At 36.4% G+C, this 15,843-nt stretch overlaps 1 protein-coding gene across 7 annotated transcripts in view; it reads right to left on the bottom strand.

Annotated features, from left to right (window-relative positions):
* Window positions 1-15,843, bottom strand: part of KCNIP4 (potassium voltage-gated channel interacting protein 4) — a 385,018-nt gene that overhangs the window by 122,208 nt on the left and 246,967 nt on the right. The window contains exon 1 of one of the 7 annotated variants that reach the window (XM_064418521.1): window positions 12,847-12,988. The exons of the other annotated variants lie outside the window; for them this stretch is intronic. The gene's annotated coding sequence lies outside the window, so the exon portion shown is untranslated. Of the gene's footprint in view, window positions 1-12,846; window positions 12,989-15,843 lie in introns of those variants that run through there. 7 annotated transcript variants of the gene reach the window in all.

Raw genomic sequence — 15,843 nt, 5'->3', positions numbered from 1 at the left:
CTACAGTCCAAGGTTCTTGCTTTACCCATATATTCAGTCTGAGTTCATCATGCATATCCTGGGCATTACTTTTCTTTATTCACTCATATCCTGGGCATTACTTTTCTTTATTCACTATCTCAAAAGACAACTTGTATTCTTAAACAGCTACCACTTCACAAAACTGAGTTTAAGCACTGCTGTTCTCCAGCTGCAAGGACCAGACTTTGGCCATTGGCGCGGTAAACACATGATGGCACAAGCCCACAGGAAGGGCTTGAGGATGCTGTCAAGCCCTCCTCACTGTGCTAGGGCCTCTCTGAGGGAGCTCAAGCATGGCTGAATGAGTCAGAGACCACCAGGTGATGCAACTGCACGTAGAGTTTGGATCATGTCTGCTCTTGGTTGCTATTCAAGTGGCCAACAGTGTAATGTATCTGGAGCAAATATGTTTTAGAGAGTTATTTCTGCTTCCCTAGTGCACAGGACTGCTCTAACAGACCAGGTTAGTCCTCTGTACAGTGTCTAGAGGAGGGGAGGTTTCTGGGGTGTTCAGAGAAGTCAGAGAGTCATGAGCACATGAGCTGCAGGCGACTTGTGACAGGAATAGCAGAAAATGTTGCAGCAGACTGATGTGTCTACATGGGGCAGAGCAGCAATTGCAGAGGAAGTTCAAAATAAAGAAATCATAAGCCAGAAAGACATCAGTAACCTTCTAGGTATTTATGGACATTCTTTAAAGGTGTTAAGACAACACAGGGGAAAAATACCCATAATCCTTGGATGGTAAATAAAAAGAAAAGTAGAAAAGAAAAATTAACAAGCAAAACCCCATGATCTTTCTTAAAACAATAAAAAAAGAAAAATCTTTATTTTTATGTAAGCATATGTAAGGTATTATTTGTGTGTCTGCATCCAGCCTGGGAAAAATACTTCAAAGTGGCTTTGCCCCCAGTTTTTTTGTACTAATGACCAGTGTACTTCAGATCAGCTGAAGAGCAGCTGTTGGCAAGACTTTAGAAGAGATCTAGGCTTTTATGTAGAGCTGCAAGAAAAATCCTTAAACACCACATTATTTGTATAGAACGTAGGATCTACCTAAACTTACAAAACACTTTCTTGTTTTGACTCATTATCCAAGTGCAGCACTTAGCTGAAGCCGTGGTGTGTAATGCACAGTTAAAGCTGTCCCTGCCAGGCTATCATTTCAGCTGTTATCTTCACTCAGTTTTGAAGCCCATCTTGACCAATATTCATTGTACTTTCTCTTCTCTCTGCTGCACTTTCTATACATTCCCTACTTGAACAAGTCCCTCAACCTCTCTTTGGAAACAGGCTTGTTTTTGAGGCCCATATCTATGGCAATATGTAAAAAAAAAAAAAATTGAGCAGTAGATCAGAGTTGCACAGGCTGGATAATGTTACAAGAAAATCCTGAGAGATAAAACCAGTATCTTCATATGACAAGAGACTAAAATGTCAAGACAATGATATAAAAATGACTGCTTAAAAACAAGTAATGGACAAACATCACTTTGCACTATCTACTGCTCCTCCAAGTGATTTGGGTGCTATCAGAACTCCTCAGGCTAGTTTGATTTTTCAGTATCTGATGGCACATAAAGGGCACACAAATTGAAACTTTATCCCAGAGAAAGAAAACAGTCCAGTAATCAGATGACTGGAAGAAGAAACAAAGGAAATGGCAACTGGGAACTTTAAAGGAGACAAAGGTAAGCAAATAGTTTATGTATGTTCACAGAGAAGAGTACTTTAATAAACAAATTAAGCATTCAAAAATGGGTAGAATTACGATCAGAAAATGGAGACTAGAACAGGGCATTGTAGACATAGCATTAAGAGAAAAACATAAAAACAAGAGCTGAATAAATATACCATATATTAAAACAGTGTGACAGCATACAAGAAAAGAGAGAACAAATATAGAATTTTTATGTATTTTTACTTAGTCTGGCTAGTCATATTCAGTTGGTTTTTAGTCTTATCCCTTTTTATTCCTTCCCTTTCCCCTTGTTTTGCAATCAAACAAGACAAGAGCATGAACAAAATCTGATGTGATTACGTACTTCTATTTTTATGGAAGGAGAAAAAGTGTATTTTCTTCACAGGTTTTTCATATGGCTTTTCCAGCTGAGAAATATGAGCTACAAGGATCAGACACTATAGCTTCACATGGAAAATGGAAAAATCAGGAAAAAAAATTACTATTTAAAGTTGAAGTATAGTGTCCCATTTCCTCTGACTTTTTCACAACATTTTTCAGCCTCCATGTTAAAATGTGTTTGGAAGCTCAACATTGTTGGACTGCAAAGTTTTTATCACCATACATGCACACAGTCTATGACATCCCATGACAGAGATGTTTATCCTAGCATGCTACGTGAGAATGCAATGCACAGAATGGATGACAGGCTGGAGGGCGATGATTTCCACTCAGGAGCAAATTCCAGTAAGCAAGCACATCAACATGTAACAACTGCAACAGTAGGAACAACGAATTGTGATAAACAAGTTGATTTCTTCTTTCTGTCACTACTACTCTAAATAATGATTCAGACAGTTTTTGAATAAATACTTTTATAATAATTTTTTTCTAAGGTTTTTCCTGATTCAATTATTCCAAAAATCTTAGACCATCAATTTTGCATGAGCTTGACAGTAACTCATAAGATATTAATATGTATGTTTTCATTAGTTAATTGAACTTCTCAAAAGGGAGAAAATATTAAAAATTAATAGAAACTACAGTATGGGAAAGTCAAGACAGAGCAGAAAGTGCTACAGCTACGTAATCAAACCCTTTTAGAAAAATACTGTTTTTATCTGAAAAAAAGTATCACTCATATGCTTTAAAAAATTAAGACAAGGAGAAATCTTTTACCTTGAGGAGTTCTTACAGTAGTAGAGTCAGTAAATCTGAAGACAAAGCATGCAAGACTTGCAAGGGCAATTTTACAGACTGAGCTGTGTAGCAGTAACACATAATCATCTCTGAATAAGGTCAAACCAGGATATTTCTGCAACGTAAAACTTATGCCCTGCTAATCTCTTGAATATTTGAAATAAGTCAACAAAACAGTGGTACGGGGACAAAAGGAAGCAATTAAAATAAAATTCCAGCCTTAGGGAGTCTTTAATATTTCAGAAAAATTAGATTACTATCAACTATTTCAATAATTGAGAAAAATGAGTTATCAATTCCAATATTTTTATATATAACACTGCAGAAGTCATAATTCGTAGTATATCTGAGGTTATTGTATCCATTAAAATGTCCTATTTAGAAGTGAAAAAAGGCTCAAGTGAGCTTCAGTTTGTCTTGTTTTCCCTTGGTAAAATCTCTAGGCAAGAAACCTTTGTGGCCAATAAGAATTTTATTGAATATATTTAAAATTTTTTATGTTAGTGACTTGCAATTATCAGTTTTATTTTCAAGGATTTTCTGAAAACCAATAAGCAATCAAATATCAGCATTAAAAAAGCTATTATAACATCTGCATTAACTAACCAAAATTGAATAATTAAGGTCACAATAGAAGATTGACTCAATAAATCAATGTATTAAAACATTATTTAATTACATCCCAAATCAACACATTCTACATCAGTCTTGGGGTCAAGAGAAGAACAAATTACATAACGTTAATAAGGATTAAAAAACTGAAGCATTGTTTTCCTTTAATCTAAAATCCCAGACAGTATTCTAGCCAGAGCAGTAATCCTGACCTAAAGGACACAAACTGCCTTTATTTCTTTTGCTCAAGTGCGGTTTCCCAGAGCAAGCAGTGTAATCAATTAAACTGGTCTTAAAGTACCCAAAATAGCTATTCCAGCTCAGCACTTCAGAACTTTCTCCTCACATTTCTGCTCAGGAATGAACAATCTCTTGCTTCCACTTGTACACTGCAATGCTAAGCATGTACAAAGGACTCACCTGGGGTGACAAATAAACTACTCTTGAATTATACCATGTCAGATTTCAGGGATTTTTCTTTAACTTTTATGGTGATTAATGACTCAAGTGTCAGTTGTGAGGCTTCTGGGAGATATTCAAGCTGTAACATAAATTATGTACCTATGTTTCCACAGTCAGTTGTAACATCAAAGACATCAAATGAACCTGGTACTCCTGACACACCCCTGCCCTGACACATGAGTTACATGAGTTTGAAGTAACCTCAAGGGTTAACCAGGCAGCATCACTATTTACTTCTTCTCAGTAGTTTTATCAATGTTACAATAAGTGTATGGAGTGGCTGCTGTATGGAGCACGTATGTACCCAGTGCCTCGGTTTTGCACAGAATTAAAAATAATCTAAGGAAATAGCTGTAGGACCATATCTACATGTAAGTATTTTACAACACAAAATGCATTGTTTTGGGTAAAATCCAATTTTCACTGGGGTCACGGTTTCTTCATTGCTGCTAAAAGCAGTATTTCAATAAGAAGATTGTATTGCAAGATGCTATTTCCTCTATTACACATCCTCAGCTTTTGCAATAGGGATCATGAACATTTGTGGCAGCAGGAGGCAACCCAAAGGCTTACAGAAACCATCACCAAGATAGATAGATAGATAAATAGATAGATAGATGTTTAGACAAGAAGAGGAAGGGTGCAGGATTCCTGGTCCAAAGAACTTGCAATTTAGACATTATACTTGACCAACCAAAAGGGCTTTGCTCCTGCAGCTGGATGATGCCCAGCCCTGACACAGAGCTGCTAACCCAGGCACAGCAGGGCAGCTGCTCTGCTATAGCACCAGTCACAGTTCACTTCTCAAGCGAAACAGTGCAACAGATTCCATGGTAATGACTTTTTCCAGCACAGCTGTGTAGGCCAAAGTTACCTTTTGCTGCACATTACCCTGTAAAATTCAGTCATGATGAGAAATATAGGCAACTAAAAAAATTGTAGAAAACAAAAGGAAACAGTGACGGGATTATAAAAGCAGATTAATGCAGTAGAAGTCACATGCGACTTGCCAGCTGGTTATTCAAATATGTGTTCACAACACAAAACATGAGTCTTCCTTCCCAAAGGGGAGCTCTGAAGATGTTTTGCAGAGTATCTTCAAAGCAGGAGTTAGAATATTCAGTAAAATAAGAAATACATAGGAAATCAGTTCCTAGAATCCTTTGCTGGAATTTCCAAAGAGAGTTGCAGTTCATACAGTTGTTTCAGCTATGGTGAACTTGCACAGTCTGTAATGCTTCAGCAAAAACCATTCTAGACATTTTCCTAGAAATAAATTAAATTCTTCCTGATCTAAAAAGCACCTAAGCTATGGAAGAAGTTTGGAGACATTATAGAGTGGTATATTTTCCTTAAAGTAATGCTGGTGTTTCAAAAAATAAAAACAAAATCAGTGAGAACAGAGACTTCTAGACACAACTTTAAAAAAATAGTATCTTTGGCAGTTTGTGACCCCCTGGTGAGCAGGTTTAATTTTCCAATGTTAGGATTGAACATCCTTCAAAGGAAGAATATATGGCTAAACCTTAAATTTCATCATGGTGATAACAATATTTGTCATAGCTATGAACCATTTATATATAGAATTCCACAGAAAGTGACACTGGGTTTTTTTTCCTGGTGGTTATAGATGGAATGGTTTGTTAGAAACTACTGATTAGCACAAGTCTGAAGTGCAGTGCTGTCTGGAAAACAGGTTGAATTTAAGATTCACTAGCAGTCATATTTAGATTTTTTGAAGTATAAAAATAATTAAAACAACATAAAAACAGGAAAAAACAATGCCAAGTTTCACATGGAGCTTTGACAAATCAAATATCTGCAGTTTAGTTTAAAATGCTACTTATATATTTCAGGTGTAAACAACTCATTTTCATTATGCATGATTAGCACCCAAGGCTGTGAAACAAAAAACTGGACAGACTGGCAAAAAGTTCAAAAAAACACAGCAAGCTGTACTTCTTCATGCATTATGCAGTTATGTTGTAGAACTCCTTGTCAAAAAACAGTTGTACAGATTAAAAAGTTACAATACAGAGATGGAAAAAAACCCCCAACCCTCTAGGCACATTAAATTTATTAATGCAGAGAGGTGGTATTATCTGACTTTTGCATTCCCAAGATATCATGTATTCCAGTGCCAAACTGGAATATGTAAATGCCAGAAAGGCAATTTTTGTGTTTTCTTTTGTATTCACCTTTCTTAAACACTGTCAAGACCACTGACAGAGACTGGATTCAAAGTGACAGGAATCTTTGACATTAACTCCTATTATAACCTGTATATTCCTAAATGAAAACTAAAACCAGGACTAAAAGATGCATTAAATTATTGTTTTCTATTCATTATGTGTTCACAATATGGTGATAAATGTTAAAGATACTTGCAAGCTTAATTTCAAGATACAGAAAAGATATATTTAGGTAACTGAGAAAACTAGGATCCCCTTGGGAAAAAGAGAGATAACACTTGCAGACAGATCATATCTGTACCCTCAGTCTGACCTTTTCATCTTAAGCTTTTCATCAAATTTTCATATTTTTAGATGATCTCTTTACCAGCTCCAAATTTTCTACAGAGAAGAACAGTGGGAAACCAGCCAGCTTTTACTTGGTTTATGGCTTCACCTTTCTAATCTGATCTTTTCCGTTGGTATTGTCTTTTGAAAAAGTATTCTGAAGGGTTAAGCAATTCTTAAATACAAAAGCATCTCTCCTTCTACTCAAAACCAATGTGACAAGTCAAAAATAAGATAGAATGAAAATACACTTTTGATCTATAGGATAGTATCAAGATTGCCTAGCTTAGTTGTCATGACAAATTTGATGTGTAAATTCAAGACACTAATTAGAGTCTCTGCACTGCAAAAGAGCTGATTAAGTGGTTCACTGCTGCAAAAAACCTATTGCCATTCCTCCCCCTCTTCTCCTTGTGTGACCCTCCCTGCTCTCTGTTATTAGCTCTGGTACTTGCCTGATTGTAGAATAAACTTATTTAACCAAAGGGGGTGGGAGGAGGAAAAAAAGAAAAATCACTTCATTTTGCTATTGCAACCGGCCTTGTTAAAATAGACAACAGCCTAATCTCTGTTAGAGTAAGAAAAAGTGGATTATAAAAAAAACCCTTACATTTTGAACACACATTTAAAAAGACTCCACTGAAGAGTCTACCAGACACATTTTAGAGACATTTCAACAGCAAACTCATTACAGAGGAAGAGCTCAGATCAGAGGACCCATACAAGCACATGACTGGCAAAGAGAGGAGTTTTGGCATGCGCACTGAAATGAGCCAGCAGTCACTGAGAATAACTAAAAAGTCCCCTAAAAACAAGTGCAAGAAATCCTATTAATAAAAGTATGCTATGATACATTGAAACGTATTCTTACTTGAATTGCTTGCAAATACATTAAAAAATGACCATTAAATAAATGAAAAGAAAACTAACCATTACTTTGTTAATCCTGTGGATTTATTACTCTTATTTGGGATGATTTTCTCCTCACAATATTTTTACTATTTTCAATAATGTTTATTCTGTTTTCTAATCCTTTTTTATAAAAATCCATAAAATGAAATGTTTAATAGTGTCTTAGAAAATTGCATATTTCTGGGAAGAAAAAATTCTTCAGAATCGGCTACTTCTGAATCCCTATTGTTTCACTAAAAGATGTACTCCAAGGAAGTTTTATACTTAACATTTTAAGGGCAAAATGTCAAAAATCCTTCAAAAAGCATACACATTTAAAGCAAAATAGATAAGAAAATAAAAGTCAAGTAGCAGAACTGCAGAGAAGGTTCCAAAGAGCAGATTGAACTATGCACTGCACAAACTGACCCCACTCTGTCAGCTGTAACAAGCTGTGGGAGAATCCCCTACTGGATTACTCTGACAAGCTTTAGTCAAATAAAGACAGAGATAAAATTAGGCCAAGCTGAGAGTATGACAAGAAAATTAGTAGGCTCAGAAAGTATGATGTGTGATGAAGGCTGGACTTAAGGAGAGATAAAGGGAGAAGATATATGGGAACAGGATTCAAGTTGGTCTCCACATCTAAGGGACTATGAGAAGTAATAGGTTTACCCCTCAGTAAAGGAAACCTGGTTTAGGTACTGGGAACCTGCCTACAGTGTGAGCTATTCAACTAATCCAGGGTAAGGAAAACACATAAACCAGGGAATTGCTGAACTCTGAGCAAGCAAGGATCTGAACAGTAGATATTATTCTTGATACTCCTCTGCATAAGTGCTGTCCACCAGTCTTGAAACTAAACAACAATCCTGTCTGCTTTTCTTGACACTGACTCCAGCCACAGACTTCTGATATTCTAAACCAAAACTGTTGTAATACTCTAGAGTTACTTCAAGGAAGTCAAAAGAATTGAGGAAGGGTGGGGAAATCAAAGTGTCCTCATAAAGAAAAACATTCATTATGAAAAGGAGAGTAGTAATATGTATTGTTATCTCCATTAAAAAACCTGCATTTCTAGCTGAGTATTAGAATACAAATTTTAGATTCCTCTAGTCTTACATGTGTCTCACTTCACGTCCAGTATATTGGAGAGTATCGGGATTCGCTGTTTCTTGTCTCTGCCCCGATATGGATAAGGTGGTTCTGGGCAGGCCACACCTCAAAGGACAAACCTGGACTCTCGAGTTTTCGGTCTTCCACTTTGTTTATTATTTCTTATCTACAAAGTTTTCTGTCTGCCCAGCTGATATCTGGTCAGCAAGGCAGCCCAATGCACTCTCCCCTGCCCACGGGGCGGCTGTGTCTTTTATAGTGAAAACTACATATAACGTATTAACCTTTTATTCCCAATACCTTCCATCCTTATTAACAACTGCACCTTCACCATGAACTAATCCACAAGTGCCAACATCACCACAGAAAATGGATGACAAGAAGAAAGAAGAACCTGGGAACATGCCCTGATTCCTCCATCTTGTCTCCATAAGCCCCCTGTACAAAAACTCTAAAATCTGTGTTTCACCACATAAATATATCATTCCTGCACCATTCAAACCCAAAGGTTTCTCATTTCCCCGTGCACAGGTGGCACATCCCTAGAAGGGTCAAAGTCAAGCCACCAGACACTTTTGGCAACATTCCAAGGCCTCCGAGCCCCCCAGGGGTTCTCTCGGTAGCTCTGGACATCCGGTGTGATGTGTTGAGTTCCCACAGGAGAGAAATATATTGCAACATATTTCAATTTCCAATGCATCTTTGTTTGGGTCAAAAGAGAATCAATAAGTTATAGCCACTTTTATTAATTATTTACCATGCTGCTCTTCACAGGGACTGTTATTGTCCTCTTTTCAATTTCAGTGGCCAGACTTCAAGTTAAATTTGACTAATGAAAAAATCCACAAAACTTTAAATGTATTTTTTCATAATATGTTCTATGGTCATCCTGAGAACAACTTCCAGCTAAAAACTCCAAATTAAAAATCAGGGAACAAGTTTTAATAATAGATGATAAGCATCAGCCTGTTGTCTACAGATAGATAACAGGCTAGAGATGTCTAGAGATAAACATACTTTTCACCCTGGAAGAAAACAAGGAGTCATGAAATAAGCCAGTTCTTCCATAACAGCCACAGGCTGTGAACTCAGAAATGACAAATTTATGCAGGAAAAAATCTTTAGGTTAAATAGTGAGGGGAAAAAAAAATCGTGGCAGCAATAAATTCCCAAGTCTATTGAAAACTTTCATTGATTCTATAGAATCACAGAATGCCTTGGATTGGAAGTGACCTTAAAAATCATCCATTTCCTTCCCCCTGCCATGGATATGGACACCTTCCACTAGCCCAGGATGCTCAAAGCAATCCAACCTGGCCTTAAACACGTCTAGGCTTGGGGCAACTGCAACTTCTCTGGGCAGCCTGTTCCAGTGCCTCACCACCAACAGAGTGAAGAATTTCTTCCCTGTACCCAGTACAAATCTGCTCTCTTTCAGCCATTGTCCCTTGTTCTATAACTACACACCCTTGAAAAAAGTCTCTCTCCAGCTTTCAACTCAATAAACTCTTTATAGGACTCCACTTGTTTCATCCTAAGCCAGTTTATAATACTTTACTGTGAGGTAAAATAAAGCTAAGAAATTTTAAGATCTCTGCAACTGTAACAACTACTTTTCTTTTATTTCTGCATTGTCAAATTTTAAAACACTATATTGCTTCTGTAGACATTTTTCCCACAAATGATGCACATTTGTGTAGTTGACCAAAAAAAAGTCAAAACTAAAGAGCAAGACCATTCTTAGTCTTCTGTAGGTATCCAAGAGGACTAAGGGGATTTATTCAGAAGAAAGAGACAGCTGTAGCCCTGATACTAATTCAGGCAGGGGAAGACAGGGAGCCCAGAGGAAAGAACACCTAGCTCTCTGCCTGATTTTCGCTAAGGGCAATGCACAGTTACAAAACCAACAATAAGTTGTGACATTGCTCAGTATTTACTTCACCAAGTATTCTGGGGGTTTTATTCCTTTTCTGAGTGATCAACAGAGAAATCATTAATTGTGAAGGACAATAAGAGCTGCACACCTGAGCCCATGATTACAGGGTCACAATGCCTGGCACTGACATACATGAGGAAAATGTTTAACTACTGATATTTTACTAATTCTAAAACAGTTTAACATTTTTCTAAGGTGATCCAAAGCCTTAGTAAATAGTTCTGGGAATACAACAACAATGACCCCTGCAAGAACATAAAATCTCACAGCTAAATGACAAAGAAGAAAGGCAAATAAACTGAAGTGTATCCATTTGGTGTTGAATGGGAGACTACTGATCATCCTTTTAAGGGATCAGATCAATTGTTTGGGTTGCAATGCATTATTCTCTGTGTATCTGAAATGTTATAGAATTCTTAAAAAAAAAAAAAGATCTAATCTTGGAGTAATTTTTCCAAAGAGGAAAATAAGCATATTTTAGGCTTTTCTTACATGAAGTAAACTTGCTCAAAGCAGACAATGGATTAGTAAAAATTAATAACCCAGCCTAAGTTGTCAGATCCTATATGATTTTGCATATTCCATAAGATGCTATAATTCTTGTTTCTTTTTGCTATGAATGTTGCACATCTTGGAGGTTTTCAGACAGCCAGATGCATCTTGCCACTAGGCACGACGTTTGTATGGAATTCTAAAACTCTGCATTGGATGAGCAGCACAGCAACATCCCTGATGTTCAAATTGCAAATACTCTGCTTTTTTTTTTCTTTTTAAATCTGAGCTAGAAGTCTTTTCTTTGTTCTTCACAAACCATGTTTTTTTTGCTAGGGGAAAAAGAAACAAACCCCAGGTTTTCATGCATAATTAAACAGTCAAAATTAGAAATTCTGAGGCTGCTCCTCTCTGTTAGATGGTGTGCATCTCAGAATCACTGCCAAATCTTTGCTACACTCTTGACAGTCAACCTTGCACACCTTCTTGGCAAGAACAGGGGAAATACATACACTTCCTTCTAGCCCTTTGATCTGATAATTCTAGCAAAAGAAATTTTAACCCTTCATTACACACAAGGTACAAGATATCTAGACACTTGTTGATTGTGTAAATCCAGTTTAGCAAACAAGATTGAAACAATCTTAACATAAAACATATCATGGCTGGCACATGAGAAATTCTTATTATGCTGTATATAGCAACTTCTTCCAGCTGACTACTCACATACAGAACACCTATGGAACTGATAATGTAATTAAACTTATTTAAAATGCTTTTAGAACAATGTTACTTAATCTAAGGGTGTTTTTTACTTGGCAATTACAATATAATAAAAGTATACACACTCCCAGATAAGATTTTAGCTAAAACTGGCAACTTAAGAAGACATAATCTCTTTATAGCTGAAGTTTATATACTAACAAAAACAATATAAACAATGTAAAGAGATTTTGTCTGCAGAACATTTGCTGTACTCCAATTAAATCCTTTTAAAGTAGAATTAAACTTAATTAGAGCAGCCTGAGCATGTAAACACATATTCTGATATTTTAACATGTTGAAGCAGCACATATAAGTTTGTATGTGCCATTAAAGAGATCCCAGATTTCAACTTCAGAACTAGTAAAAAGTAGAAAAACTAACAAAAATCAGGTAAAGAAGCAAATTCTTGGAGTATTTCTAGTTCTCACATACCTACAGCTGCAGCACAGTAAGTTATTCTTCCTCCCTCCCACAGCTCCACCATCAATGCTCTCTACAGCCTCGCTTCTGAATTGCCAGCTTCACTTCTTTTTCACAAAATGGTTTCTCTGCCACAACAACTCAAATTATTTCTCTATATTAAACTTCTGAGTATACTTCTTTTGAAGCCAGAGTACTGAAACCCACATTTCTTTTGTATTCAGTATCTGTTGCATTTTGAGGCCAGGGAAAGGTTTTTAAACCTTGTGTCCACCAAGACAACTCACACAAAGCCAGAGAATCACACTGAACATTCAGACACGTTAACTAAGCTGAGTCAAAGTTTAGCTGAACAGTCCAACACCAAGCACTGAAGAGGAAATATTTCCAATCCTAACCTTCTTCGGGGCTCAAGGCATTAGCAACATGCCACACAGATGGCTGCAGCCTGAATAGATGCACCATACAATATATGTTTATATAAACTGCTCTATTAGAACGTAATACAGAGATTATTTCTTTTATTTCCCAGGGGAGACTTAGCCCATCCCACCCTTACCCAATGCATATTAAAGAGGAACTAGATTTGAGAGCTGCAGAGTCTCATCTTTTCCTCCGCAGCAAAAATTCAAGCCTATTTTACCCATTTTCCAAAAACATGACAACTTCTGGCACCACTCAGCCAACCTCTGGTCCAGCCACAGACTGAAAAATACACCAATTTCACTCACCTCTGACACTGAAGGACTCTTTCCTGCTTCTGTGCCTGGCTGGAGCCAGTGTGTCCCCTGCAGACAGCTGGGATCCCCAAAGACACCAGAGCAAACCTGTGAGCCACAACCCCCAGCCCAGCTCCAGCCCAGACTAACCATGAATTAGGAAACAGGTGCTCCCAATGTCCTCTGACACACCTGTTGACTCTCAGCATTGTCTGCTTCATATAGCACAAAAGAAAATATTTTTTCAGAGCAACATTTGTATTTTTTCCCCCTAAATTATCACTGATAAAATAAGTCACCAGATTGTAAGAAGGACAGAAGAAAAAAGTTTTTTTTTTTTTTCTTTCATTGCATGGAAGTTTCTGGTAATACTGAGATTACTAAATTTCATTAGAATTGATTACACTATTTTTATTCCAAAAATATTCAATATTGATGTAATGGATTCCCACTGATGTCTATGAATGAAAGAAATAAATAGTTAGGCCCAAGAATATTCCTAGATGCTTATACTAGAAGTCATTAAAAACTTTTCAAAGCCTTCTCTGAACTTTCCTGTATTCTTTCTTGCCATATCCTACCTGTAACATAGAAATTGCTTTGAAAAGCATTATTGGTAGCATTGGGTTTTTTCCTCGCAGATCTCTCACTGGAACCATAACTTACAATTCTGTTAGGTTTTCTTAACACATGACACAATACATCCAATCCTTTTAAAATTAAACTTAACATTCCCATTCAGTTTTCCTAGAAAGGAATGAATTCTTGATTTAAAAATTTAAATCTGGGAAAGCTTCCCTTTTTCAAATTTAAATGCAGGAAACAGTGAGTTTCTTCACATTTTCCTTTATGTTGAAACCTTCCCCATGCTGTTAATAATTTGTATTGCCTTCACTGACTTTTTATTTTCCTGCTACCATCTCATTGTTTTACTATTTTCACCAAGTATCTTCTTCCAACATTCTAACGAAGCCGTATGAAAATGATGCCTCTGCTCTGGGGAACAAGTAAGTTCAAATTCTCATTATTCTCCCTTCAACCAATATTTACCAGATGAAGAAGAAAGAAATTCTAAAATGAAATCCTACTACAATTTAGTTTCAATCGTATTTTGTTTGTAGAATTAAAGATTTTTAAAGAAACATAGATTTGCCTCTGCTTAAATTTGACCTTCAAGTGCAAGATTTAATAGGCTAAAGATTAAAGTAAATCATGGTAGTTTGCTCATTCTTTTGCATTATGAAGAACTGTGAGGAGGAACTAAAACATGAAATAAAATTAAATGGCAAAGTCAGTTTGTGAAGGCAGATTAAGAAAAAGTACAAGGATAAGAAAGAGTAAGTTATAAACTATTCAAAAGGAAAATAATTATAGTCTTATTTCTATATATTTCTCAACAGATATATGTTGAAATGTAATCTAAAAAGAACAGTATTTATTTGTGGAGAGTACAAAAATTCCCCACAGTTTATTAATAATATTATAGCAATATTTATTTTAAAAATATGCAATTAATAAGAAACATACATTCCACCACTAATTATAGCTAACATAATTGCATCCATTAAAATTAATAGAGATATGAATTATAATAAGCAATGTGTTTCAGAAAGTAGATGCATAGTATTATCAAGGTTATCCTCACAATTCTCTTTCTAGTAATACATTTGAAAAAAAGTACTAACAAGTATTAGAAAAAATCTGTAAAGCACTGCTCATGCAAACACATGGACAATGGAGATCCTGATGTGAAGTCACTTTAAATAAAACAAATGCAAACAAACTACCAATATATTCAAAGAATATCCTATTAAAAATGGACATGTTGATCCTTGACCCAAAACAACAGAAATCCTGACTTCCAGGGTTCCAGGGCAGTTTTCACAGATTTCATTTATCAGAATCTAGATTTAGACATGACATTTTTAAATCAAGCTAAAATATGTAGTCTGACCAGACCAAAAAAAAAAAAAAAAAGTATGAAAATCTGATTAGAGCACTCTGAGATGTGTCAATTACTTCAGAGTATCTGCACACAGAGCAGGCACACAACACCTCACTGCAGGCTGACATTCCATATTCCATTTCTGGGTAAACCTCAGAGGTGTCTAGCCAGGTGAAAAAGAAGAGAAACAAGGAAAAGAGAGGGCAGTCTGGGACAGCCAGGGCCTTGACATTTGGTATGGAGAAAGTTTATTTTAGGTGCTATATTAGTTATTGCTTCATTCATGCTGAGAAAGCCACATACAGTGCTATGGCAGTCTCTGCTTAAGACCACTGGCATCTCTCTCCCTATCACCTCCTTAACAGGCTCATTTGGTCAAAATTATAATCAACAAAAATAATTTTTAAAATTGCTGTGTCTGAATGTGTGGGAGGATTTCAAAGTTGCCAGAAGCAGACACCAGTGAGGTCCCCAAGGCAGTAATCAGCTGGGGGATGTAGAGGATAGCAAGACCTGCACACAGAGACTGTTCAAGGCAGACATAGAGAAGTCAGCCCCAGTGCTCTGGTATCCTGGCAAGGCAGGAATTTAAATGATACAGGCAACAGCCCTATTTATTTAAATAATGCCTGAAAAACATGGAAATTGAGAAGTAAGATAAAAAAGGTTGTTTCATGTTTAATGATCCCCTCATCTGTGTTGTTATTCATATCACACTGGGGGTGTGCATAAAAATTTGCATGCAGAATCTTGCACTAGTGGCAGATTGTAGCAAATTCTTCTTCTTCTCTTAAGAGAATTTTATTTTTACACTCTGTATTAATGAATTTGAAATAAAATGTTAATCAGAGTGTGAAGAGACAAGCAAGTAATTTCAAAACCATACAGACAGTTAAGTTTACAAAAGATGCTGAAGAATAATCTTTTCCCTGTTAACTCTCTGTGGCGAAGACTATCTGCTCCCATTCCCTTATTCAATCTCTGGTGACCCACCTACTCTCCCCTTATCCAATCTTCAACATGCTTGTACATCTTATTTTTCCTTCATTGAATCCTATATAGCT

This window comes from Passer domesticus, chromosome 4, assembly GCF_036417665.1.
Source record: "Passer domesticus isolate bPasDom1 chromosome 4, bPasDom1.hap1, whole genome shotgun sequence".
NCBI classification, from domain to species: Eukaryota; Metazoa; Chordata; class Aves; order Passeriformes; family Passeridae; genus Passer; species Passer domesticus.
The sequence above is the reverse complement of the archived record's forward strand: the minus strand, read 5'-3'. Positions and strand labels throughout refer to the sequence as shown.